This window comes from Chiloscyllium punctatum, chromosome 12, assembly GCF_047496795.1.
Source record: "Chiloscyllium punctatum isolate Juve2018m chromosome 12, sChiPun1.3, whole genome shotgun sequence".
NCBI lineage: Eukaryota > Metazoa > Chordata > Chondrichthyes > Orectolobiformes > Hemiscylliidae > Chiloscyllium > Chiloscyllium punctatum.
This window is the reverse complement of record NC_092750.1, coordinates 68,585,975-68,601,664: the sequence shown is the minus strand read 5'-3', so window position 1 is coordinate 68,601,664 and position 15,690 is coordinate 68,585,975. Positions and strand designations below refer to the sequence as shown.

Genomic DNA, 15,690 nt, shown 5'->3' with positions numbered 1-15,690 from the left:
GGGTTGATGGGGGAGTGTGGGGGTTGATGGGGGAGTGTGGGGGTTGATGGGGGGAGTGTGGGGGTTGATGGGGGGAGTGTGGGGGTTGATGGGGGGAGTGTGGGGGTTGATGGGGGGAGTGTGGGGGTTGATGGGGGGAGTGTGGGGGTTGATGGGGGAGTGTGGGGGTTGATGGGGGGAGTGTGGGGGTTGATGGGGGGAGTGTGGGGGTGTGTGGGGGTTGATGGGGGAGTGTGGGGGTGTGGGGTTTGGGGGAGTGTGGGGGTTGATGGGGGGAGTGTGGGGGTTGATGGGGGAGTGTGGGGGTGTGGGGTTTGGGGGAGTGTGGGGGTTGATGGGGGGAGTGTGGGGGTTGATGGGGGGAGTGTGGGGGTTGATGGGGGGAGTGTGGGGGTTGATGGGGGGAGTGTGGGGGTTGATGGGGGGAGTGTGGGGGTTGATGGGGGGAGTGTGGGGGTTGATGGGGGGAGTGTGGGGGTTGATGGGGGAGTGTGGGGGTTGATGGGGGGAGTGTGGGGGTTGATGGGGGGAGTGTGGGGGTTGATGGGGGGAGTGTGGGGGTTGATGGGGGTGTGTGAGGTTTGCGCTCTGGGGTTCCGCGGGCGCTGCTCTCACTCGGTGCCGCCGCCTTCTCTTTGTTCCCTTTGTCTCGGGCCCGGCCTCAGGCCGATCCCGGGCCTTTCCACCCGCCGGGGCCGGGGGACTCCGGCGGCATCCAGCCTCTTACCTCAGGCACTCGCGACTCCGTGACCATGTATCCGACCCTCAAACCGACTTTAATCGGAAAATGGTCGCCCCCGCTCACATCGACTGCGATCAGAGAAAGCGCTGCTCCAACGCTCCCCACAATCTTCCCGGGAAACAGGGAGCGCCAACAAACGGTCCGGCCACCAAGAGGAGTCACAACTGCGTCACCTGCCGGCCACCGGCACTCCGCACCGCCGCAGACACACCGTCACCTGCCGGCCGCCGGCACTCCGCACCGCCGCAGACACACCGTCACCTGCCGGCCGCCGGCACTCCGCACCGCCGCAGACGCACCGTCACCTGCCGGCCGCCGGCACTCCGCACCGCCGCAGACGCACCGTCACCTGCCGGCCGCCGGCACTCCGCACCGCCGCAGACGCACCGTCACCTGCCGGCCGCCGGCACCCCGCACCGCCGCAGACGCACCGTCACCTGCCGGCCGCCGGCACCCCGCACCACCGCAGACATACCGTCACCTGCCGGCCACCGGCACTCCGCACCGCCGCAGACACACCGTCACCTGCCGGCCGCCGGCACCCCGCACCGCCGCAGACATACCGTCACTTGCCGGCTACCGGCACCTGCCGATCGCTGGTACACTGCCGCCTGCCGGCACCCTGCGCCACCACAGGGACACCGCCACCTGCCGCCTGTTGCAGAGTTGTCGCCATCCATCGGCCCCCGGCATTCTGCGCCGTCGCAGAGACACCATCGCCCCGCGGCAGTCGCAGAAACGTCGCCGCTCGATTAACAGCGCCATCTGGCGAGTTGCAACAGATATGGACCTCCTGGCAGCTCTTGGACATTACCCCAGGACTGGTATCTCCTGGAATCTGTGGGACAGGTATATACAGAATCACAAACCATAGAAGGGGGCATATACAAGAAATGGTTTTACCCAAATGGTTCTAGGGATGAAGAACCTCAGTTATGAGAACAGATTGAAGAAGTTGGAACTCTTTGGAGAGAAGACGAGGAGGAGATCGAATAGAGGTTTTCAAAATCATGAGTGGACTGGATAGAATGGATAGAGAGAAGCTGTTCCCATTAGGAGTTGGGAGGTCAAGTTGCAGCTGTTATGGTGGGCAGCACGGTGGCACAGTGGTTAGCACTGCTGCCTCACAGCACCAGAGACCCGGGTTCAGTTCCCGCCTCAAGCGACTGACTGTGTGGAGTTTGCACATTCTCCCCGTGTCTGTGTGGGTTTCCTCCGGGTGCTCCGGTTTCCTCCCACAGTCCAAAGATGTGCAGGTCAGGTGAATTGGCCATGCTAAATTGCCCGTAGTGTTAGGTAAGGGTTAAATGTAGGGGCATGAGTGGGTTGTGCTTTGGCGGGTCGTGTGGACTTGTTGGGCCGAAGGGCCTGTTTCCACACTGTAATGTAATCTATTCTAAATGTAATGTAATCTAATTTGTACAGGACGTTGGTTACTGGATTAGTGGTGCTGGAAGAGCACAGCAGTTCAGGCAGCATCCAACGAGCAGCATTCCTCTCGTTGGATGCTGCCTGAACTGCTGTGCTCTTCCAGCACCACTAATCCAGTATTTGGTTTTCAACATCTGCAGTCATTGTTTTTACCAGGACGTTGGTTAGGCAACTTTTGGAATACTGTGTTCAATTCAATAGGAAGGATGTTGTGAAACTTGAAAGGGATTTGAAAAGATTCACAAGGATGTTGCCAAGGTTGGAGGATTTGAGCTACGGGGAGAGGTTGAATAGGCTGGGGCTATTTTCCTGGAGCATCAGAGGCTGAGGGTTGACCTTATGGAGGTTCATAAAATTATGAGGATAGGATAAGTAGACAAGGTCTTTTCCCCAGGTGGGTGAGTCCAAAACTAGAGGGCATAGGTGTAAGGTGAAAGGGGAAAGATTTAATTCAGACCTAAAGGGCAACTTTTTCACACAGACGGTGATGCATGTGTGGAATGAGCTGCCAGAGGCAGTGTAGGAGGCTGGCGCAATTACAACATTTAAAAGGCATCTGGATGGATATATGAATAGGAAGGGTTTAGAGGGATATCGGCCAAATGCTGGCAAATGGGACTAGGATATCTGGTTGGCATTGAAGAGTTGGACCGAAGGGTCTGTTTCTGTGCTGTACATCTCTATGACTCTAGTAAAAGAAGCAAGGATGAAATGAGGAAAACTTGTTCACTCGATTATTACTTGGACATTGGAATGGACTGACAGAAATGAGGTGGAGGATGATTCAACTGAGACACTAAAGAGGACTTTGGATGATTGCTTGGATAAAAAATAATGTGCAAGGTTATGAGAAATAATCAGGAGACTGGCATTAAAGAATGACGTTCAATTAACAAGCCGGTACATGTTATGAACCGAATGGCCTCCTTCAGAGGTGTGATGCTACTGTGATTCCATGATGCAGCTCATTTAACCTTTTCCACCATCAACACAATCATGGCTTAAAGTAAAGGGTGTCACGGGGCTGAGTTGAGTATGGTTGCCATTACGAAAGAGATAGTGCTAGAAAAGTTAAAAAGTCTTAAAATTGATAAATCTCCTGGCCCCGATGGGATACACCCTAGAGTTCTGAGAGAGGTTGCTGAGGAAATAGCAGAGGCATTGGTTGAGATCTTTCAAGAGTCACTGGAGTCAGGAAAGGTCCCGGACGATTGGAAGATGGCTGTAGTAACCCCCTTGTTCAAGAAAGGATCAAGGCAAAAGATGGAAAATTATAGGCCAATCAGCTTAACCTCGGTTGTTGGTAAAATTCTAGAATCCATCATTAAGGATGAGGTTTCTAAATTCTTGGAAGAGCAGAGTCTGATTAGAACAAGTCAACATTGATTTAGTAAAGGGAGGTCATGCCTGACAAACCTGTTGGAATTTTTTGAAGAGGTAACAAGTAGGTTAGACCAGGGGAACCCAGTGGATGTGGTCTATCTGGACTTTCAAAAGGCCTTTGATAAGGTGCCACACGGGAGACTGCTGAGCAAGGTGAGGGCCCATGGTGTTCGAGGTGAGCTGCTGGGATGGATTGAGGATTGGCTATCTAACAGAAGGCAGAGAGTTGGGATAAAAGGTTCTTTTTCAGAATGGCAGCCGGTGACGAGCGGTGTCCCGCAGGGTTCGGTGCTGGGGCCACAGCTGTTCGCATTATATATTAATGATTTGGATGAGGGAACCGGGGGCATTCTAGCGAAGTTTGCCGATGATACAAAGTTAGGTAGACAGGCAGGTAGTACTGAGGAAGTGGGGAGGCTACAGAAGGATCTAGACAGGTTGGGAGAGTGGTCCAGGAAGTGGCTGATGGAATTTAACGTGAGCAAGTGCGAGGTCTTGCACTTTGGCAAAAAGAATATAGGAATGGACTACTTTCTAAATGGTGAGAAACTTAATAAAGCCAAAGCACAAAGGGATCTGGGAGTGCTAGTCGAGGATTCTCTAAAGGTAAACATGCAGGTTGAGTCTGTGATTAAGAAAGCGAATGCAATGTTGTCTCTTATCTCAAGAGGGTTGGAATATAAAAGCAGAGATGTACTACTAAGACTTTATAAAGCTCTGGTTAGGCCCCATTTGGAGTACTGTGTCCAGTTTTGGTCCCCACACCTCAGGAAGGACATACTGGCACTGGAACGTGTCCAGCGGAGATTCACACGGATGATCCCTGGAATGACAGGTCTAGCATATGAGGAACGGCTGAGGATACTGGGATTGTATTCGTTGGAGTTTAGAAGATTAAGGGGAGATCTAATAGAGACGTACAAAATAATACATGGCTTTGAAAAGGTGGATGCTAGAAAATTGTTTCTGTTAGACGAGGAGACTAGGACCCGTGGACACAGCCTTAGAATTAGAGGGGGTCATTTCAGAACGGAAATGCGGAGACATTTCTTCAGCCAGAGAGTGGTGGGCCTGTGGAATTCATTGCCACGGAGTGCAGTGGAAGCCGGGACGCTAAATGTCTTCAAGGCCGAGATTGATAGGTTCTTGTTGTCTAGAGGAATTAAGGGCTACGGGGAGAACACTGGCAAGTGGAGCTGAAATGCGCATCAGCCATGATTGAATGGCGGAGTGGACTCGATGGGCCGAATGGCCTTACTTCCACTCCTATGTCTTATGGTCTTATGGTCTTATGGCTGACTGACAGCTTTAAATCCATATCCAATGGTGCAGCTACGATGAGTGTACATTGTTTTTCCCAACAATAGCGTCTGATCGCCAATCAACAAGTTAATTTCTTAGTTGTTTATGATCTGGTAAGAAATACCTTCAGTAAGTATCATAGAATCCTAAACATCCTAACGGGACAAAGGCCCAGGATAAGGAGCAAGCGTTCAACAATAGCTGGTGGAAACTTAAACTCAGTCAATTAATCTGGAATATAAAGATGGTCTGCACGATGGTGACCATGGCAACTGTCATCGACTGCTGTAAAAGCCAATCTGTTCCAATAATCCCTTTCAGGGAAGGCAATCTATCTTCTATTGATCTGGTTTACATATGATCCTGAGCAGCGTGGTCAACCTTTGAAATGGCATATCAATCAATTTGAATGTAATTCGGGATAGGCGATAAACTAGTACTGGCCCTGCCCATTTCCCATGAAAGAGTAAACAAAGCAGGGAGCCTTCAGAAGTTGTTTTTAGCCGACTCTCTCTCTCATTTGGACGGATAGATGGTTCACAGTTAGAATCCATGTGTTCACCCTATTCCCTTTGATTGGAGAGGAATTCCCCTGACTAAAACCAAAATACACTGAATGGCGGCGATCTGAAATAAGCCAAGAAAGTGCTGGAAAACCTGAGGAGGACTGACAGCATCTGTACAAGAAAAAACAGTGTTAATGTTTCGAGTCCATAATGACTCTCCTTTGGAACTCTAGAGAATGAATGAATGATGATTTATTGTCATGTGTACTCTACAATACAGTGAAAAGCTTCAACAGTTGCCACAATCTGGCGCCAACTGAATACTTTAAGAATAAAAAGATAAAGATGAAAGAAAGTCCATTTTCCTTCTACCTCCACCATGAGTCCTGCACCAGATGCACCAATGTCAAGAGTCGCCCTCTTCAGGCGCCTTCTCTACATTGCTAGGTCCACCTCACCAACAGGCCAGCGATGCCATGTCTTGTGTTGAGCCCACTGTCACCCCGCAACCAGGAGCCCCCAGCTCTGCTGCCGCTGCACCGTTAAACAGGAGACCCCGGCTTCCGAACCTTACCACAACCAGGACCTGCTGCCACCGCCTCGCCAAAGCCTGAACTCCCCACTCTGGGCCTACCACAAACAGGAGTCCAATGCCAGGCCAGGCTGCTGCTTTACCTAGGATCCTAGTCTGGCTGCCCTCCTCCGTGATTTCACCGTCCCCACTGCTGCCAACAGGAAGAAGATGAAGAAAAAGAAGAAAGACAAGGAAAGTGAGGAAATAAAGGGAGGAGGCAGCCATCTGCACTGGATGGACCCAGGAGCCCAAACGCTGCCTACCTTGTCAGTGCCGCCATCTTGGAATTGTTGGCCTGAGATTTGCTGAGGTGGGGGCATAAAGTGACAAAACTGCATCCTTCGCTGAGCACAGGTCATTTAACATCAAACAGCGTCAGGTCAGAGTGAATTCACAATAAGATCTGGGATTAGAAGAAATGATGTAGTTGGATGGAAAGGGAGAGGCAGTTATAAGCACGTTGTAAGAATTTTCCGTAGGCTCTTCATGGCTATTCTCACCTTTTCGTCTTTCATTGGCCTTTCCTGGGGGGAATGCTGGGATACCAGGGTACAAGTGGGGTTGGAGGTGACTTGGGACCAACACTCTAAGCAGCAGGCTTAATAGCCTTTCTCTGCCCCTCACTTTTGGAGGTTGCTTTGCGCAGTGAGAGGGAACATGGGGTCAGTGAACTGGCTGAAGCTTTCAGATTCCTGAGGGGATTCTGTGTCAATAAGCGGCATCACACACCCCAAGGCCTTGACTATCACCAGACAGTGATTCGTCAGACTAATCCCCTATAAGTTCTACAACACATTAAAATACAGAGGAGCACGTGCACACACACATGGGTGCTGGGGAAAAATAAGCACTACTGCAGTTAGGCGATAGTGTGGGGGTAATTTAAAAAAAACAGGAGGGTCCTGAAGAAGAAAAAAATAAACAGGAGCATCAGAGGTTCTGATTGCCCTGAGAGCTGGCTCTGAGGGAGCTGTAATCAGTGTTAAGGACCCTCCATTTTGTGTCAGAGGAGGGGACTGACTCTGAGAAAAAAATATAGAAGAGAGCTGTCACTGCGCACAGTGCCTCTCCATTGAAATATAAGAAATGCAAAAACACGGCACAGTGGTTAGCACTGCTGCCTCACAGCGCCAGAGACCTGGGTTCAATTCCCGCCTCAGGCACCTGTCTGTGTGATATTTGCACATTCTCCCCCGTGTCTGCGTGGGTTTCCTCTGGGTCTCCTCCCACAGTCCAAAAATGTGCAGGTTAGGTAAATTGCCCCTAGTGTTAGGTGAAGGGGTAAATGTAGGGGAATGGATCTGGGTGGGTTGCTCTTCAGAGGGTCAGTGTGAACTTGTTGGGCCGAAGGGCCTGTTTCCACACTGTAAGTAATCTAATAAGAAATGGATTCAGGAGTTGATCACACAATCCCTTGGACCCATTCGACTAGTCAGTGTAGTTGCAGTTCACCTTCTACCTCAATTGTACTTTGCCAATGGCTCCCCGTGCTCCTCAGACAGACCGAAGATCTCTTTCCAGCTACTTCAATCTGTTTGGAGTCCAAGGATTCATAAACTTAACTCAGAGAGAAGCTTTATTCCTGATGAAGGGCTTTTGCCCGAAACGTCGATTTCGCTGCTCGTTGGATGCTGCCTGAACTGCTGTGCTCTTCCAGCACCACTAATCCAGTATTTGGTTTTCAGCATCTGCAGTCATTGTTTTTACCTCAGAGAGAAGCTTGCCCATCACATCCAGAGGCACAATGCAGTGTCATGCTTTTGCCAGTAGATGGCAGTAATAGCCTGCAAAATATCTTTCTATTACCTGTCAGTATATCCATCAGCCTGTTGCTCCATTATCCAGCAATCAATCTAGTAGCTTGATTTACAAAATTAACACACTGCTCTATCTGCCCATGTTTAACTCTGTCTACCTATCATTTGTATCAAAACCATTATGCATTCCCCCACTTTTCTCTACTTCTCCCTACCTTCTGTCTACAACTATTCAATTCTTTCTGTCTGGGTGGAACGGTGGTTCAGTGATTAGCACTGCTGCCTCACAGCGCCAGGGACCTGGGTTTGATTCCAGCTTCTGGTGACTGTAATGCATGTTCTCCGTGTGGGTTTCCTCCCATCGTCCAAAGATGTGCAGGTTAGATGGGTTGGCCGTACTAAATTACCCATAGTGTCCAGGGATGTGAAGGTTAGGTGGATTAGCCATGGGAAATGTTGGATTAAGGGGTTGGGCCTGGGTAGACTACTCTTCAGAGGGTCAGTGTGGACTCAATGGCCTGCCTCCACACTGTAGGGATTCTATTTCTATTATGCTGCTATTAATCAAACCTACTTCTCACCCCCTCTATCTGTCTATGCATATCTGGCAAGAAAGAACCTGCGTTTATATAGCACTTTTCACAACCTTGTGGTGTCCTGAAAATGATTGACAGCTGAGGAAGTGTGATCATTGCTTAATGTCAGAAACACAGCAACCAATCTGCACACAGAAACATCCAACAATGTGATGGTGTCCAAATAATCTGTTTTCATGACATTTTCTCAAGAGATAGATATTGACCAGGGGAGAATCGCTCTCCTTCCTGTAAAAGTTTCTATAGACCTATGATGTGGCCCGAAGAGTGGAAACAGGGCCTTTAGTTTAATGTTGTGTGGGTAAATGAATGCACAGTGTGAGGGTAGGGTGTAGCTGTGACATTGTTGTTTGGTGATAGTCCATAATACTTGAGGAAGCAGGAAGACTGAATTGCCAAAGGCGTAAGGAGACCTGGAACTGTCAGGGAGCTACAATAAGACACACCATTGTAGCAGCCTCTTGCTACTAAAATACACATAGATTGTGAACCTGGCCAAACAGCAAGGGATGCTGGGTACATTGGGCAAGTGAAACTCTGAAATCTCAAAACCCACATACCAGGCACAGTGCAAACACAGCGGCCAGGTGATAATGACATTAGTATAACGTAAAAGGCAACAGTTATTCTACACAGACATACCCCAATAACTTATTCACTAATCGAAGGAGGGCCCAGACAGAAAGGCACTGGGTCCTGCTACACAAAGAAACTAACTGTCGTATGCCACCCAAGTGATTGACTTGTGTTTCAAATTATTAAGTGTATCTCCCTGATTGGCCAGAACTATAGAAAGTTCCAGAAAACCATCAAATAGGTACAAAAACAGAGCTCACCTGCAGACCTCTCTTGGAACCACTTTCAGAATTTCTGGAATCATCTGAGGATGTCCGAGGAGACTAAGGTGGCAAGGCGCAGTTAACCATCCAGAGAGAGAGAGGAAGGAAGCAGCTTCACAGAGACAGAGCCCACAGAGAGAACAACTAGGTAAATCTACAAGAGATTCAGGGAGTACTGTAACCTTAAGGAGCCAAATAGGATTAGGGATAGTATGTTTAATATTAACGATTATTGTAGTTTTGTTCCTAATAAAGTGGGAATGTTTTGCTTTGGTATCAGTTTGTGTTTGTATTGATTTGACCGCTTTGGGTCACTGTGGGACATCTGGACAAATTCAAACATAACCTTCTCGTCAGAGTTGTCTGCAACTTGTTTAAACTGTTCAAAAATCCCATGACACCAGGTAACAGTCCAACAGGTTTATTTGAAAACACTAGCTTTCGCAGCCTCACTTGTGATTTCAAATAAACCTATTGGACAAAACCTGGTGTCATGTGATTTTTGACCTTGTCCAACCCAGGTACCTCCACATCATATTGAAACAGTAATAGACAGCACCATCTACCCCAGTGCTGGAGCATTGGGTATGACACAGTCCTTCACTGTGACTTATAGAATACTTATAATGTGCAAGCAAGCCATCCAGACCAGATCAATCCTTGAAACAGCATCCCACCCAGACCATTCTCCTACCACCCGCCCCATCCCTGCAATTCCCATAGCCATTCCTGGACAACCTAGCATGATCCATCCACCTAACATCTTCAGACTGTGGGAGGAAACCCATGCTGACACGGGGGGAATGTGCAAATTCAACACAGAGAGTCGCCCGAGGCTGGAATCGAACCCAAGTCCCTGGCGCTGTGAGGCAGAAGTGTTAACCGCTGAGCCACCATGCCATCTGCAATTCGAGACTCTGTGGGCCATGAGAAGTGCTACCAAATTGAGTTCTTTTCTCTTGCCAGAAAGAAATGGACAAAGACAGATAGGGATCGATAAAGTAGAGGTGGAAAAGAAGAATTGGACAGATATCAATAGAAGGAAGCTGACAAAAGTCTGACAGTAAAGCAGGAACACTCGGAGTGGAGTCTCCATCCTCAGAAAGGGGGGAATGGACACAAAGATGGAGCCTTACTACACTGCCTGAGAAGACGAGGAGGCATGTAATGAGTTGGAGCAATTCAAAAGAGAATTGGATAAATCCATAAGCCGTGGGGTGGTGGGGGCAAGTGAGGGAGTGGGATTAACTGGGGTGATCGAAACAATCAGCAGAAACTGCATGGACTGCCTGGCCTCTCCCTGCACTGTCTGGTTGTACAATTCTGTAATTCTAATGTCATAATCCAAGGGGTTTAATGTCAATGCCATTGCATTTGCAATCCCTTCATCCCCCAAAGAGAATGAAGGCAATTGGATAGATAAAGGAACACCCCCATCCCCCCACGCACCCCACCCCCTCGGTCCTTGTTATCAAATCTAACTAAACACCATCCATGCTGCACTTGGAGCCATATGTGGAACTTTAGGAGAAGATTAAATTTCCTGATATGCTTTCATTAAATAATTCTTCACAATGATGGCTTGAGACAGGAAGAATTGTTGTTCAATCAGTGATTGGCAGAACATTTACTGAAGGACCCAAACCACACTGACATTCACAGTCCCAATCTCATTATAAACTCTCTGCTGTTACTGTCCTTTCACTTGTGGTTACACGAGGTGACCTTCTGTCACATGCAACAACACAGTGTTTTAAACAGAGACCTTGTAATGGTAGATGGCACAATATCACGTGACAAATTTGATAGCAAAATTGAAATTCATGGGATGACAGGGACCAGGGCAGGAGGCACAACATTGCTAAGAGATAGACAGCGCAGTATGAGCAGCTGCTTTTCAGTCTTCGAGAAACACAGTGGGGTGTTCCCCAGAGGAAGGTGTTAAGATTATCACTCTTTTCGATATATATTACTGACCTGGCTTTGGGTATGCAGAGCATCATTTGCAGTTGACACAAAACTGGAAATCATGGCTGACAATAAGGAGAGTAGAAACAGATGTGAGGAGCACATTATGGAATGGGCAGACAGATGCTAGATGAAATTTAGCAGAGAGCTGTGACGTTATTCGGAAGAGTGAGGTGAGGCAGTGAATGCTAAAAGACGCAGTTGGAACTGCAGCTCACAGTTGGGAGACATAGGGCCATCGCAATGTTACTTAAGTATAACCTCGGTTAAATGGCATGATTGAAAGTGATAGGTCACCAGTGACAGAACTGAACAAACTGTTCCCAAGATAAATGCAGAACTAAACTTGTGTGTGAATCTCATTCGGTTAAAACAAAGTACATTGAAGTCTTATTTTGCCTCTGGGTAATAGTTTGGCAAAATTGGCGATGGGCAAGTTTTTCACGAACTGGATGCAAGCACTGGGTTCAGGCAAATACCCTTAGATTGCTGACTGTATTTATTCCACCATTTAGGCAGCAATGCTCCACTGGGATCTCCTGTGGACCAGAGATTTTCCCGAAGGCAATGTCTAGAATTCTGGGAAGAGAGACAAGGAACAATTCACCACGTGAATAACATCTAGTGCATGATTAAATGAAGAGGAAACATCATCAGAAGATCAGGGAGATGTGTTGCAGGGTAAAAACAATGACTGCAGATGCTGGAAACCAGATTCTGGATTAGTGGTGCTGGAAGAGCACAGCAGTTCAGGCAGCATCCGAGGAGCAGTAAAATCGACAGTTCGGGCAAAAGCCCTTCATCAGGAATAAAGGCAGAGAGCCTGAAGCGTGGAGAGATAAGCTAGAGGAGGGTGGGGGGTGGGGAGAAAGTAGCATAGAGTACAATGGGTGAGTGGGGGAGGTGATGAAGGTGATAGGTCAGGGGCGGGAGGAGGGTAGAGTGGATGGGTGGAAAAGAAGATAGGCAGGTAAGAACAAGTCATGGGGACAGTGCTGAGCTGGAAGTTTGGAACTAGGGTGAGATGGGGGAAGGGGAAATGAGGAAACTGTTGAAGTCCACATTGATGTCCTGGGGTTGAAGTGTTCCGAGGCGGAAGATGAGGCGTTCTTCCTCCAGGCGTCTGGTGGTGAGGGAGCGGTGGTGAAGGAGGCCCAGGACCTCCATGTCCTCGGCAGAGTGGGAGGGAGAGTTGAAATGTTGGGCCACAGGGCAACGTGGTTGATTGGTGCGGGTATCCCAGAGATGTTCCCTAAAGCGCACTGCAAGGAGGCGTCCAGTCTCCCCAGTGTAGAGGAGACTGCATCGGGAGCAATGGATACAATAAATGATATTAGTGGATGTGCAGGTAAAACTTTGATGGATGTGGAAGGCTCCTTTAGGGCCTTGGATGGAGGTGAGGGAGGAGGTGTGGGTGCAGGTTTTGCAGTTCCTGCGGTGGCAGGGGAAGTTACCAAGAAGGGAGGGTGGGTTGTAAGGGGGCGTGGACCTGACCAGGTAGTCACAGAGGGAATGGTCTTTGCAGAAGGCGGAAAGGGGTGGGGAGGGAAATATATCCCTGGTGGTGGGGTCTGTTTGGAGGTGGCGGAAATGTCGGCGGATGATTTGGTTTATGCGAAGGTTGGTAGGGTGGAAGGTGAGCACCAGGGGCGTTCTGTCCTTGTTACGGTTGGAGGGGTGGGGTCTGAGGGCGGAGGTGCGGGATGTGGACGAGATGCATTGGAGGGCATCTTTAAACACGTGGGAAGGGAAATTGCGGTCTCTAAAGAAGGAGGCCATATGGTGTGTTCAGTGGTGGAACTGGTCCTCCTGGGAGCAGATATGGCGGAGGCAGAGGAATTGGGAGTACGGGATGGCATTTTTGCAAGAGGTAGGGTGGGAAGAGGTGTAATCCAGGTAGCTGTGGGAGTCGGTGGGTTTGTAAAAAATGTCAGTGTCAAGTCGGTCGTCATTAATGGAGATGGAGAGGTCCAGGAAGGGGAGGGAGATGTCAGAGATGGTCCAGGTAAATTTAAGGTCAGGGTGGAATATGTTGGTGAAGTTGATGAATTGCTCAACCTCCTCGTGGGAGCACGAGGTGGCGCCAATGCAGTCATCAATGTTGCGGAGGAAGAGGTGGGGAGCGGTGCCTGTGTAATTACAGAAGATCAACTGCTGTACGTAGCCAACAAAGAGACAGGCATAGCTGGGGCCCATACGTGTGCCCATAGCTACCCCTTTGGTCTGGAGGAAGTGGGAGGATTCGAAGGAGAAATTGTTAAGGGTGAGGACCAGTTCGGCCAAACGACTGAGAGTGTCAGTGGAAGGGTACTTTTGGGGACGTCGGAAGAGGAAAAAACGAAGGGCTTGGAGGCCCTGGTCATGGCAGATGGAGGTGTAGAGGGATTGGATATCCATGGTGAAGATGAGGCGTTGAGGGCCGGGGAAACGGAAATCTTGGAGGAGGTGGAAGGCGTGGGTGGTGTCTCGAACGTATGTGGAGAGTTCCTGGACTGGGGGGGATAGGACAGTGTCGAGGTAGGTAGAGATGAGTTCAGTGGGGCAGGAGCATGCTAAGACAATGGGTCGGCCAGGGTGGTCAGGCTTGTGGATCTTGGGAAGGAGGTAGAACTGGGCAGTGCGGGGTTCCAGGACTATGAGGTTGGAAGCTGTGGGTGGGAGATCTCCTGAGGTGATGAGGTTCTGTATGGTCTGGGAGATGATGGTTTGGTGATGGGGGGTGGGGTCATGATCGAGGGGGCAGTAGGAAGAGGTGTCCTCGAGTTGGCGTTTGGCTTCAGCGGTGTAGAGGTCAGTGCACCAGACTACCACTGTGCCCCTTTATCTGCTGGCTTGATGGTGAGGTTGGGATTGGAGCAGAGAGATTGGAGGGCTGCACGTTGTGAGAGTGAGAGGTTGGAGTGGGGGAGGGGGATAGGCAGGTTGAGGCGGTTAATGTCCCAGCAGCAGTTGGAAATGAAGAGGTCGAGGGCAGGTAATAGGCCAGTGCAGGGTGTCCAGGTGGATGCAGTGTGTTGGAGGTGGGCGAAGGGGTCCTCGGAAGGTGGGCGGGAGTCCTGATTGTGAAAGTAAGCTCGGAGGCAGAGGCAACGGAAGAATTGTTCGACGTCACGGCGTGTATTAAATTCATTGATGCGTGGACGGAGGGGGATGAAGGTGAGTCCTTTGCTGAGGACTGATCATTCGTCCTCAGTGAGGGGAAGGTCTGGAGGGATGGTGAAAACTCGGCAGGGCCGGGAGCTGGGATCTGGTGTGGGTGTGGAGCTGGGAGTGGGGTCGGAGCCAGTACCTGGAGTGGGTGTGATGGTGGGTGGAATGGGGGTGGAGTCATGAGCAGGGGTGGTGTTCCCCTCAGGGTTCTGGGGGCCGGGAATGGTGACAGTGGGATCTGTGGGGGGTGTGTCAGCAAAATGCAGGTGAGTGGCGTTAGTGGGGGCGGAAGTGGTGGCAGACATGGCAGTAGGAGTGGCGGAAGTCACTGAGTGTGTGACATCAGCGATGATGTGAGGGGTGGAAGTGATGTCACGTGTGATGCATGAGGAATTGTGAGGGGCGGAAGTGGCCATGATGGGGGCGGAAGTGACATCATCAATCAGCGTGGGGGTGGCAGCTGCACCAGCCACATGGCTAATGGTGTCCGAACAGTTCCAGAGGCTCGGAAATCTTCTGGAATGTTTGTGGAGCACTGGTTATGGAGGTGGGTAGATAAAAGTTTGTTGTACTTACAGTTTTTGATGTTTGAGATGGAGTTGAAATACTGTTTGTTGAGAGTATAAATTCTCCTGAGGATGTAGTACAGAGTGGGTCCTTTGCAATTCTGAGAGAGTGTGGCCCTCAGCTGAGGCAGGGCTGACTGGAGAGAGATTAGGTGCCAGCGCATTGCTGCAAGTGTGGAGCGGAGGATCTTGAAGGAGAACTGTTGCTGGTGTTTTTGAATCTGTAGTCTGTACTGTTTGTCCTGTTCGGGTCCGAACTCTGCTGGTTTAAAGGTGGTCCGGAGTCAGTGTGGGATGGGTTGGTTACGGAGGCATGCACTGAGGAAGCGAATGTGGCTGTGGTACCGAGTTTGTTTCACGACATGGTTGAAGAGCTTCAGGGCAGAGGAAATGACCTGGGAGCTGCAGTGGGAGAGGGACTCCCTGAGATTCTTGTAGAGAGAGGAGGAAAACTTCTTCAAGGCAGGCAGTAGGGTTAAAATCAATGAGGTAAAAACAATGACTGCAGATGCTGGAAACCAGATTCTGGATTAGTGGTGCTGGAAGAGCACAGCAGTTCAGGCAGCATCCGAGGAGCAGTAAAATCAACGTTTTGGGCAAAAGCCCTTCATCAGAAATAAAGGCAGAGAGCCTGAAGCATGGAGAGATAAGCTAGAGGAGGGTGGGGGTGGGGAGAAAGTAGCATAGAGTACAATAGGTGAGTGGGGGACGGGATGAAGGTGATAGGTCAGAGTGGGGGGAGGGTGGAGTGGATAGGTGGAAAAGAAGATAAGCAGGTAGGACAAGTCATAGGGACAGTGCTGAGCTGGAAGTTTGGAACTAGGGTGAGGTGGGGGAAGGGGAAATGAGGAAACTGTTGAGGTCCACATTGATGCC

The 15,690-nt window shown here is 49.8% G+C and overlaps 1 protein-coding gene across 1 annotated transcript in view; it reads right to left on the bottom strand.

Annotated features, from left to right (window-relative positions):
* Positions 1–919, bottom strand: part of rad54l2 (RAD54 like 2) — a 126,371-nt gene extending 125,452 nt beyond the window's left edge. Inside the window, exon 1 of the mRNA XM_072582709.1 lies at positions 728–919. The gene's annotated coding sequence lies outside the window, so the exon portion shown is untranslated. The remainder of the gene's footprint in view (positions 1–727) is intronic.
* Positions 920–15,690: the final 14,771 nt, after the last annotated feature.